Raw genomic sequence first — 13,759 nt, 5'->3', positions numbered from 1 at the left:
TCCCATGATTGTTGCCTTAATGCTTCTCTATCCATTTTGCCACCATTCTCATCATAGTCTATTTATTTCAAGTAAGACATCATAACATGTATGGTCTGTTCAGGATGCTTGCTAACCATTAGAAAAAGTGTGGATGTATAAAATATTATGCAGTTCTGAGCAAGAGTATGTTGCTACTGTAAAGAGAGCAATGCACATTATTTTTGCAGGTTTTCCGTTTAGCTTCTCCAAGTTGATTTTTCCGTTTTTCTGTTGGGACATTACTTGTGTCTTGGATGTTTGGGGCAGAGCCCCTGTTGCCTTAACCTAGTTACACCCCGTACATATGGTGTGGTGCCCACTTCATTTTGACTAATATTGAAAGTGGGTGGTTCCCTGTCTTTACATCAGTTATGCAGTTACAGTATAAAGATGTGATTTCCAGTTTCAGACATCTTTATTTTACTCATGTGATTCTGGGTCATGCTTTGAAACTGTTTATTGTGTGTGCTGCCATTAAACAGAGATTGGTGTGGTATGAGGTATTTTTCATGAAACTGAATGGTACACACATAGTGCACACTCACGAATGTGGTAATTTCAAAATTCACAACAAAAATACAGGGCAATTTCATCTCACAGAAGCATACAGCACCTAAGTTTTCACCACATTTCATATTTTAATAACGTTAAAATCTTTTCATTAATGCTTTGATAGAGGTCACAAGAAATATATCTATCATAAACTTTACCAGGTAGTGAACAAAAAACTTTTTCTTGATCCTAGTGCAGCAAACTAATAATGGATACATAACGAGGCCCCAGCAGGAAACAAAATGAAATTTGTAAAAAAAATCTGGAACTGGCGATGGTTTAATTCAAATACACCCTGTTAAACCATACTCATGGTTGGTTGGTGTTTCAATTATAAACGTTATAATGTTACAGCCACAGTTCTCAACATGTCAGTTTTCATCAAAATAGCATATATACACTCCTGGAAATTGAAATAAGAACACCGTGAATTCATTGTCCCAGGAAGGGGAAACTTTATTGACACATTCCTGGGGTCAGATACATCACATGATCACACTGACAGAACCACAGGCACATAGACACAGGCAACAGAGCATGCACAATGTCGGCACTAGTACAGTGTATATCCACCTTTCGCAGCAATGCAGGCTGCTATTCTCCCATGGAGACGATCGTAGAGATGCTGGGTGTAGTCCTGTGGAACTGCTTGCCATGCCATTTCCACCTGGCGCCTCAGTTGGACCAGCGTTCGTGCTGGACGTGCAGACTGCGTGAGACGATGCTTCATCCAGTCCCAAACATGCTCAATGGGGGACAGATCCGGAGATCTTGCTGGCCAGGGTAGTTGACTTACACCTTCTAGAGCACGTTGGGTGGCACGGGATACATGCGGACGTGCATTGTCCTGTTGGAACAGCAAGTTCCCTTGCCGGTCTTGGAATGGTAGAACGATGGGTTCGATGACGGTTTGGATGTACCGTGCACTATTCAGTGTCCCCTCGACGATCACCAGTGGTGTACGGCCAGTGTAGGAGATCGCTCCCCACACCATGATGCCGGGTGTTGGCTCTGTGTGCCTCGGTCGTATGCAGTCCTGATTGTGGCGCTCACCTGCACGGTGCCAAACACGCATACGACCATCATTGGCACCAAGGCAGAAGCGACTCTCATCGCTGAAGACGACACGTCTCCATTCGTCCCTCCATTCACGCCTGTCGCGACACCACTGGAGGCGGGCTGCACGATGTTGGGGCGTGAGCGGAAGACGGCCTAACGGTGTGCGGGACCGTAGCCCAGCTTCATGGAGACGGTTGCGAATGGTCCTCGCCGATACCCCAGGAGCAACAGTGTCTTTAATTTGCTGGGAAGTGGCGGTGCGGTCCCCTACGGCACTGTGTAGGATCCTACGGTCTTGGCGTGCATCCGTGCGTCGCTGCGGTCCGGTCCCAGGTCGACGGGCACGTGCACCTTCCGCCGACCACTGGCGACAACATTGATGTACTGTGGAGACCTCATGCCCCACGTGTTGAGCAATTTGGCGGTACGTCCACCCGGCCTCCCGCATGCCCACTATACGCCCTCGCTCAAAGTCCGTCAACTGCACATACGGTTCACGTCCACGCTGTCGCAGCATGCTACCAGTGTTAAAGACTGCGATGGAGCTCCGTATGCCATGGCAAACTGGCTGACACTGACGGCGGCGGTGCACAAATCCTGCGCAGCTAGCGCCATTCGACGGCCAACACCGCGGTTCCTGGTGTGTCCGCTGTGCCGTGCGTGTGATCATTGCTTGTACAGCCTTCTCGCAGTGTCCGGAGCAAGTATGGTGGGTCTGACACACCGGTGTCAATGTGTTCTTTTTTCCATTTCCAGGAGTGTATAACAATGGCATTAATTAAGATTGAGGGAGATACCACAGTTTCTAAGATATGAAAAGTCAAAAATGTATCATATGCAGAGGATTGCAACAAAATCATTAACAATATTATCTTGAATTTATTTATGTTTTCAATTGCAACAGTATTAGTTTTGCTTTCTGGGTGGTTTTTTGCACTCAGTCTGCAGAATTTAACTAAATGATGTTGTTGTTGTTGTTGTGGCCTTCAGTCCAGAGACTGGTTTGACACAGCTCTCCATGCTACTCTATCCTGTGCAAGCTTCTTCATCTCCCAGTACCTACTGCAACCTACAGCCTTCTGAATATGCTTAGTGTATTCATCTCTTGGTCTCCCTCTATGATTTTTACCCTCCACACTTCCCTCCAGTACTAAATTTGTGATCCATTGATGCCTCAGAACATGTCCTACCAACCAATCCCTTCTTCTAGTCAAGGTGTGTCACAAATTTCTCTTCTCCCTAATTCTATTCAATACCTCCTCATTAGTTATGTGATCTACCCATCTAATCTTCAGCATTATTCTGTAGCACCACATTTCGAAAGCTTCTATTCTCTTCTTGTCCATACTATTTATTGTCCACATTTCACTTCCATACATGGCCACACTCCATACAAATACTTTCAGAAACGACTTCCTGACACTTAAAACTACACTCGATGTTAACAAATTTCTCACCTTCAGAAACGCTTTCCTTGCCATTGCCAGTCTACATTTTATATACTCTACTTCGACCATCATCAGTTATTTTGCTCCCAAAACAGCAAAACTCATTTCCTACTTTAAGTATCTCACTTCCTAATCTAATACTCTGAGCATCACCCAATTTAATTCAACTACATTCCATTATCCTCATTTTGCTTTTGTTGATGTTCATCTCATATCCTCCTTTCAAGACACTGTCCATTCCGTTCAGCTACTCTTCCAGGCCCTTTGCTGTCTCTGACAGAATTACAATGTCATCGGCGAACCACAAAGTTTTTATTTCTTCTCCATGGATTTTAATTCCTACTCCGAAGTTTTCTTTTGTTTCCTTTACTGCTTGCACAACATACAGATTGAATAACATTGAGGATAGGCTATAACCCTGCCTCATTCCCTTCCCAACCACTGCTTCCCTTTAATGAGCCTCGACTCTTATAACTGCCTTCTGGTTTTTGTACAAATTGTAAATAGCCTTTTGCTCCCTATATTTTACCCCTACCATCTTCGGAATTTGAAAGAGAGTATTTCAGTCAGCATTGTCAAAAGCTTTCTGTAAGTCTACTAATGCTAGAAATGTAGGTTTGCCTTTCCTTAATCTATTTTCTAAGATAAGTCGTAGGGTCAGTATTCTCTCACATGTTCCAACATTTCTACGGAATCCAAACTGCTCTTCCCTGAGGTCAGCTTCTACCAGTTTTTCCATTCGTCTGTAAAGAATTTGTGTTAGTATATTGCAGCCATGGCTTATTAAATTTTCACATCTGCCAACACCTGCTTTCTTTGGGATTGTAATTATTATATTCTTCTTGAAGTCTGAGGGTATTTCGCCTGTCTTATACATCTTGCTCACCAGATGGTAGAGTTTTGTCAGAGCTGGCTCTCCCAAGGCTATCAGTAGTAATAATGGAATGTTGTCTACTCCCGGGACCTTGTTTCAGCTTAGGTCTTTCAGAGCTCTGTCAAACTCTTCATGTAGTATCATATCTCCCATTTCATCTCCATCTACATCCTCTTCCATTTCCATAATATTGTCCTCAAGTACATCACCCTTGTACAGACCCTCTATATACCCCTTCCACCTTTCTGCTTTTTCTTCTTTGCTTAGAACTGGATTTCCATCTGAGCTCTTGATATTCATTCTAGTGGTTCTCTTTTCTCCAAAGGTCTCTTTAATTTTCCTGTAGGCAGTATCTATCTTACCCCTAGTGATATATGCCTAGAACATCCCTACATTTGTCCTCTAGCCATCCGTGCTTAGTCATTTTGCACTTCCTGTCGATCTCATTTTTGAGACGTTTGTGTTCCTTTTTGCCTGCGAATTTACTGCATTTTTATATTTTCTCCTTTCATAAATTAAATTCAGTATATCTTCTGTTACCCAAGGATTTCTACTAGCTCTTGTCTTTTTACCTACTAGATCCTCTGCTGCCTTCACTATTTCATCCCTCAAAGCTACCAATTCTTCTATTGTATTTCTTTCCCCCATTCCTCTCAATCATTCCCTGATGCTCTCCCTGAAACTCTCTACAACCTCTGGTTCTTTCAGTTTATCGAGATCCCATCTCCTTAAATTCACACCTTTTTGCAGTTTCTTCCATTTTAATCTACAGTTCATAACCAATAGATTGTGGTCAGAGTCCACATCTGCCCTTGGAATTTAAAACCTGGTTTCTAAATCTCTGTCTTACCATTATATAATCTATCTGAAACCTTCAAGTGTCTCCAGGCCTCTTCCATGTATAGAACCTTCTTTTATGATTCTTGAACCAAGTGTTAGCTCTGTGCAAAATTCTACCAGGCGGCTTCCTCTTTCATTTGTTACCCCCCATTCCATATTCACCTACTACGTTTCCTTCTTTTCCTTTTCCTACGGTCAAATTCCAGTCATCCATGACTATTAAATTTTTGTCTCCCTTCACTATATGAGTAATTTATTTTCTCTCATCATACATTTCATCAATCTCTTTGTCATCTGCGGAGCTAGTTGGCACATAAACTTGTACTACTGTGGTAGGTGTGGGCTTCGTATCTATCTTAGCCACAATAATGCATTCACCATGCTGTTTGTAGTAGCTTATTCATATTATACCTACTCCTGCATTACCCCTATTTGATTTTGTATTTATAACCCTGTATTCACCTGACCAGAAATCTTGTTCCTCTTGCCACCGAACTTCACTAATTGTACTAAATTCTACTAAATATTGTAAACTGTATATTAATCATTTTTATTTTGAACTTTGAGTAATGTTGGTTTATTGCGGTGAGTATATAATAATATGCTTAATAGAAAATAGTTGTTATGTTTCAAGAGTAATTTGTAAAAATATACAGGGTGCTTCACTATTCCTATTACAGGTTTCTGGGTGTTTTGGAGGGGACATTGATATAAGGTTTCAACAAGGAAATGTCTGGAGATGTACCATTTGGATATAAAATAAGTTTGAAGATCTCCCACGGCATGTAACAGTAGAGATGCAGAAGGCATGTATCAATAACATTTGCCAGATCATCTCCATCCATAAGATGCAGTTTTCACCCATCTACAACAATGACTGTGAGAAATGGGTACATTTGCAACTTGGATGGTTGACTGTGGTGTTCCAGGGTTTGTAGACCATCACAGATACACCCTGTACAGTGGACAGCAGTACTGCCATATGGAGCAGCTCCTGTAGAACACACATCAGATCACAGTCTCTTCTGTATACTTACCATGAAGTGGGATATTTTAAAGCGATCCAATCATCAAACATTTCTGAAATGGGCTCCATATAAAAACTTTATCTACTAAGTCCCCTCTACAAATGTAGAAACCTGTACTAGGCATTGTGAAACACCCTGCATATTAATATGCCTTAATAAAAATTGTTTGAAGACAGAGAGTAAAATTTGTTATAGAATGTATTTTTTAGACCATTCATGCAGTACTTCTTCTCAATAATTTTATGTTTTGTAGATTTCTCTGATGCTCAGAGGAAATAAAATGTCACTAACCAACAACTTGAAATATCAGTTAAACTTTATTTTCCAGGCTTTTTTGGAGTTTTTCTAAATTGCGGCAGGAAGCGTATCTCAAATTGGAAACTAATCACTAAATTACCAGTCAGTGGGTAAGTACCACATTATGTTTGCCTTGGTTCCCTTAAATCACTTGACACAAATACCAAAACAGCTCCTTAATGAAAATGCTCGCCTACTTCCTCCTTTACCCACTGTCCAGTCCAGTTTTACATTTTATCTGTAATTACTTGAACAAGACATTAAAATGTAACCTCCTTTCAAAATCTTCAGACTGATTTGTTGCCAGGAATCTAAGATATTAACTACATAAGAATGCTCTGTACCCAATAACCCACAGTAGTTCTCAGTAAAGTTATATAGCACAATATCACATTACCCTTTGAATCTGCTACTTATACCTATTGTGTGATGCATCCTGTGGTCACCTGAAATTTCTCCCAGTACGATAGCATTACTGAGAAGTTTATGTGAAATACTCTCTAAGCTTTCTTTAAAGCATTTAGCCACTTTGATATTTGATTCAGGTAGCTGACAGGAGCAATTGGTTATTATTTTTGACCCAATATTCACACATATCTTTATCCATATTATTTGGCACTCTGAATCAGAATTCATCTCATTATTCAAGCCTGGAGGTTTTGTGAAACTGACTACGCCACTACCATTAGCATAAAAACTGTCTTTGTAGTATACCCTAGTGTAGAAAGAAAATTGACCACACTGAAGCAATTGTTCCACATGAATTGAAAATCATTCAAAACAGTCTCACCATCTTATGTAGTCTCATCTAGCTACAATGCAGTCTCGTAATAATGCATGGGAAGTATCATAGAGATAATGGAAAATACTTTTTTTCTCTTTTTTTCAGCTATTGTGAGCTTTTTCACTAATACCATCCTGCATACACTCCAGCATACCACACGCTATTTATTTTAACTTGATCCTGAGACAACCAGAAACAGGTCGCTGTGTATGTTTGTCTATATATTAGTGATGACACCAATAAAATGCAGTAAATGAAGGAGGTAAAAAGGAATACAAATGACTCAAAAATGAGATTGACAGGAAGTGCAAAATGTAAGGATGTAGAAGCACATATCACCAGGAGTAAGATAGATGCCACCTATCTGCGAAGCTAGATTAAGGAAAGGCAAACCTATGTTTCTAGCATTTGTAGACTTAGAGAAAGCTTTTGACAAAGTTGACTGGAATATTCTCTTTCAAATTCTGAAGGTGGCAGGGGTAAATAATATACAGGGAGCAAAAGGCTATTAACAATTTGTACAGAAACCAGAAGGCAGTTATAAGAGTCGAGGGGCATGAAAGGGAAGCAATGGTTGAGATTGGAGTGAGGACAATAAAAAGTTTAGACTAGCAGAGATTAGAAGATTTTGAAATGTGGTGCTACATAAGAATACTGAAGATTAGATGGGTAGATCATGTAACTAATGAGCAGGTACCAAATAGAATTGGGGAGACACATTCTGATACATCAAGGGATCACCAATTTAGTACTGGAGGGAAGCATGGAGGGTAAAAATCATAGACAGAGACCAAGAGATGAATACACTAAGCAGATTCAGAAGGATGTAGGTTGCAGTAGTTACTCAGAGATGAAGAGGCTTGCACAGGATAGAGAAGCATCGAGAGCCATATCAAACCAGTCTTTGGACTGAAGACTACAACAACAACAAGAACAACAACAACAACAACAACAGCTAGTGTGCTCATCCTCATCTATTAATTCTTTGCCTTATTTCCAGAAGTAATATCTGCAATTCAGTACCTCTGAGTTTCCCTTGATGATTTTGTCATCTCTGTGATTCCTTGCATGCCATTCTACCTCCATGCAATTGTGGAAGCTGTTGTAAAATGCACTGGGTACCTAGAGCTTTTACATGTGTGCAAACCTTACGGGCATCATCTCATTGACAGACAAGAAATTGAAACAGACTAAAACTACAAGACTCTCAAAGTACCAGAGGACAGTCACTCAGGAGGCTTTCCTTCAATTTTATGAGTATGTTTAGACAGATGGAATTATACATTTTGGTATCACCACATCTTTATATAGAATATTTTAAAATATAATTAATGTTTTTGCAAACTTCTAGGCTTTGAGAAACTACCCCAGTCTTTGTACATCACATATGTCATGGTCTATTGTGCTAGATGTTGCTGCACTTTCCTGTAAATGACACCTGGATCAGGATTATTTCGTTTCCTGTACATGGCCTTTGCCAGCACAGCTCCTAATGGTTATTCTAATAGATAAAAATATTTGCTGTATAATTTATCCTAACATCATATTGCAATGCGTGTTATCTGATATGTTGGGGATCATCATCAGGAAGGAGTTTGTGCAGGTTAGATTCCCAAGATAACCTTTATACTTTAGTAGATCTAATTTTTCTGGATTGAATGACACCATTTATTAAATAATTAAGTAACTAATTAAAAACTTGATAAAATTGATATAAAGCACTTCAAATATGGCTGCCATACTTGTAGTTAGAATATTCCCACTGTGGGTGCATAAAATGGTTTTGTGAACTTTTCTTATTTACTAACCCTCAATAATTTTATAAACTATATTACTCTTAATACTAATTGCCCATCCCAAGCAAAAAAATCTGATCTAGCCATTTTTAAATGATTATTTAATTTTCAAAAATATCAAATATCTCTACAACAGTCTTTCAATAACCCAACTCACCCACCTTTGGCACTCTGTGGCTACCATTCATACACATAACATCATGTAGCAAAGTTTGCCTTAAGTCATACATGTAACACCTATGTAGCAAGGCCTGTTATCTTTCATGAATGTCTTTCAATTCTTCTGTCAATAAATGCAGACTTCAAACTTGTATTGTGTCAAGAACATAGACATTTATTTATTTGTATTACTTTATCAAGTTGTGCATTGTGCTCACTGACTGTTACAACTAAAGCAATTTTGTGATGTCATTTTACACATTCCAGTCAGGCCAGAAACTGCTGCAATCCATGAGAATTCATAAAATTTTTCAACTTCTTTGTGTGACTCCTGCTTATAAGATGAAGGAGAAAAGTACTGTCTGTTTCAGAAATACTGTCATCAATTTCAAAATTATCATCATCAATGTGAGAACTAAATTCTTAAAGTGGCCCCAAAATTTCTTCATCAGTCAAACTGTCTTCCATTTTATGACAACCTTTTGTGATCAAGAGAACTATGGAAGAACATTGCAACAATGAATGTGTGGCAACTGATTATGTCTTTAATGTATGTTTCAAGTAATGTACTGCTTTGGGAAACAGGAATATCCATCTAGCAGCTCTCCAATATACAAAAAGAGCAAACAACTTACTGTAATCCATCACTGTTTGTAAATAATGCATTGTGGAGTACAGTCAGAAAAGCCATGCTCAAAGATTCTTTGAGTGCTGACTGTTAGGGAAATTGAAGTGCTCCCATGTACTGTTAGTAGGTTTAGGAAACTTGTTTACCTTACCTGTGATGAACTTCTATAACTATTTACAGTTGTGTTGTATATGTTACTGGACACTTTTCGACATGTCCCACAATCATTATTCCTTAAGATCTGGGAGCAATTAAGAATGTTCCACATCAAACCCATTTGGGGCATGCTACATATCTAAGCTGGGCAAAGATCATATCCCACATGTTTGGAACCCACTAAACTCAGAACAGACAATGACACTCCAGAAAAGAGGGAACCACAAACATCTTGTTCTGTATCATATATGTGAGGGTCATTCAGAGTAAACCAGAATATCATAACACAGCTTTATTGCTGATACATATCAAGATAAGGGTAGAACCTTACTTTTCTATGTAATTTTCATCAACACAAATGCATCTTCGCCATCAGTCAAGAAACTTTCTGAGCCTTTCATGGAAGAAAGAACGTGGCTGTCAAACTGTACACATAGTGTTTAACTGCAATGTCATCTTCAAAATGTTCCCCTCTCAATGCCCTTTTCAGTGAACCAAACGTAAAGTAGTCACATGGGGACAAGTGCAGACTGCATTTCCTTGCAGGAGGAGGACATAGTGAATCAGTTGCCAGCATCATTTGTTGCAATTATCAGTCTTGCCACCATCCAGCAGCTTACGATAACAGGCCACATTCACCATACTTCACCAGACAGGTAGCAGTACACCTTTTGAGTCCCAAAACACAGTTGACAAAACTTTTCTGGGTGACCTGGATCAATGCCTATGTCCAACTTTCCTCCACACCTCACTCATCCTCTTGTTTTTTGGTGAATAGTGAAGAACCCATGTTCTGTCACAGGTCATAATATAGTCCAGAGAAGCCACTCCTTCTTCTTCAAAGCAATTGGGAAGACAGTGAAAGTGCCTCTCTGCAGTTTCTCTTGTGCCTTGGTGCTTGGTGAGAAGACAAAAAAACAGATCTTAACAACATTTTTCATGTCCAAGTGTCATATGCACTAAAATGCCAAAGAAACTGATATAGGCATGCCTATTCAAATGCAGAGATATGTAAACAGGCAGAATGCGGTGCTGCAGTTGCCAAAGCCTAAATAAGACAACAAGTATCTGGTGCAGTTGTTACATCGGTTACTGCTGCTGCAATGTCAGGTTATCACAATTTAAGTGAGTTTGAATGTGGTATTATAGTCAGTGCATGAGTGATGGGACACAGCATCTCCGAGGTAGTGATGAAGTGGGGATTTTTCCATACGACCATTTAACAAGCATACAATGACTATCGGGAATCTGGTAAGACATCAAATCTCAATCACTGCTGCAGCCGGAAAAGAATCCTGCAAGAACAGGACCAACGACGACTGAAGAGAATCATTCAACATGACAGAAGTGCAACCCATCCACAAATGGCTGCAAATTTCAGTGCAGGGCCATCAAAAAGTGTCAGCATGCAAACCATTCAACAGAACATCATCAATATGGGCTTTCTGAGCCAAAGACCCACAAGTGTACCCTTGATGACTGCACAACACAAAGCTTGGTTGCATCGACACCGACATTGGACTGTTGATGACTGGAAAATGTTGGCTGGTTGGATGAGTCTCATTTCAAGCTGTGTTGAGCAGGTGGTTGTTTATGGGTATGGAGACAACCTCATGAATCCATGGACCCTGGATGTCAGCAGGGGACTGTTCAGACTGGTGGAGGCTGTGTAATGATACGGGGAGTGTGCAGTGGGAATGATATGAGACCCCTGATATGTCTAGATATGACTCTGACAGGTGACATGTATGTAAGTTCCCTGTCTCATCACCAGCATCCATTCATATCCACTGTGCATTCTGAGGGACTTGGACAATTGCAGCATTACAATGCGACACCCCACAAGTCCAAAATTGCTAGAGAGTGACTTCAGAAACACTCTTCTGAGTTTAAACACTTCCTTTGGCCACCAAACTCCCCAGACAAGAACATTATTGAGCACATTTGGGATGCCTTGCAACATGCTATTCAGAAGAGATCTCCACCCCTCGTACTCTTGCGGATTAATGGACAGCCCTGCAGGATTCATGGTGTCAGTTCCCTCCAGCACTACTTTATACATTAGCTGAGTCCATGCCACATTCTGTCATGGGAGTTCTGCATGTTTGCGGGGGCCCTAGACAATATTAGGCAGGTGTATCAGTTTCTTTGGCTTTTCACTATAAAACAGTATTGACACTTCCAACACTTATCCCCCACCTGTTATGCAATCCTACTTAAGTTATGTTGTGATCACCATCCACAACCCCGTGCAGGGCTTGAATACTGTTCTCATTGACACTGGTCACCAAATGTCATCCATGGCTTTGTTTTTCCCGTTTATCACAACATTTCAAAACTTCTGGGCACAATAGAACATTTGGGTTTTATTGAAAGTAGCATCATTGAACTGTGGCTGGACAATTTTCAAAATTTCGCTAGGTTTTACACCTTTGTCGGCAAGCAAATTGATAATAATAAGTAGTGCTATTCCTGTTCACTCACAGCAATACTAAAAAGGCAGACCTATGTGTATCAGCCTTGTACATGGTTATCACTCTCAATTCCTCTCACTGAGTGAGGTGGCACAGTGGGTGTTAGCACACCGGATATTTGGGAGGAGGACATTTCAAACCCATGTCCAGCCATCCAGACTTCTATGTTCCATATTTTCCCTAAATTGCTCAAGGCAAATGCCTGGATGGTTCCTTTGAAAGAGGATGGCCGATTTCCTTCCCCATTCTTGACACAATCTGAGCTTGTGCTCCATCTCTAATGACCTTCAGTCCTTCTCCTTCTTTCCTTCAATTCTCCCACAAGTGATTCCCAAGTGCCACACTGCTGATGCTACTATGCAAGCCATGTGAAAGAAGTTCTGATTTTTATTTGATTGACCCCGGTAGTAGGGAGTGACAGAAGGGAGTTACATAAAATGATCTGGTCATTTCCCTTCTGAGATCTCTTGTCATCAATTGATAGCACTACAAATAGAATCCCCGCCGGTAATTAAAGCAATTCCTTGAGACTTGTAGAACGCTTCAGAATGATGAAGGACATGAAAGAAATCAAGCGCCTCTTATTGAAAACTGTGAGATTATTAACATAAAATGCACACTAGAAGCTCACCAGAATTTGACAAATGAAGCAGAATAATATATAAACAGCACAATCTGTATCTGTAAATAGACTACATAGTAATTTTTTCTTGATATAGGTATCTGTTACATTCTCATAACATGAAGATAATAGTATAATTGGTAGTATTTAGCAGTGGATTTACAATGCTTCTAATGATTGATCAAATGCAAATTTTATGAGTGTAACATTACCATGCTCAGTAGGCCTACTTGATTCATACTCAGTTTGCAACACAGCAGTTTGAATCATAGCTTTTACCTCTTCACATGCAATATTACTAACTGGAAGATAAAGGTCATGTTAAATAGGTCATGCAGCACCCATGATAAATCTTCTGAGTGGGAATGAATTACTACTGGTGTTCCACAGCATTCAATTCTGTGGCTACTGTTCTTGTTATGCAGAGTGTTTCAGAGCCTTTGCATACAACATCTAGGATTGATAGACCACATCAAGGGAACAACTGATGTTAGAGACAAAATGTTTGCTGTCACTTCCCAGCAATGCTCAGCATTTTTTATTACTGGTTATTCCCCTGAGAGGCACCAGGGCATTGGCACTTTGCAACATTTGTATGCAATGTGTTGCCTGAAATCTAGTCATCTGCTCCATACAAAGGGAGCAGGCCTCATAAAACTAAAGATACTGAATTGCTTCTGAAATATCGTTCTCTGGTTAGGGATACTCATTCTTAAGGTTTTCTTGCTGAAAATGATTTTATCAATTTGCTTATCAAAAATGTCCACAGAATTGCAAATATTACATGTACACTTCCTGAAGTAAAGACTAAGCTGGTCATTTAGGTATTTAGCACATGAGCATCTGGAGACACCGATGTTGTGAATAATAGAATGTAAAGGCTTCCCATCTTTGTGAAGATTCAACAGTTAATAAAGTCTCAGCAGAACTGGTGCTCTCTGTTGTAGCTTCTTAACAACATCATCTGGCAAGCTTGTTTCTTTGAAAAGTGCTTTGAAAAGTCTTCCTCTCCGCCATCTTG

The sequence above is a fragment of the Schistocerca serialis genome, chromosome 3 (genome assembly GCF_023864345.2).
Source record: "Schistocerca serialis cubense isolate TAMUIC-IGC-003099 chromosome 3, iqSchSeri2.2, whole genome shotgun sequence".
NCBI lineage: Eukaryota > Metazoa > Arthropoda > Insecta > Orthoptera > Acrididae > Schistocerca > Schistocerca serialis.
This window is presented reverse-complemented; position numbering follows the sequence as displayed.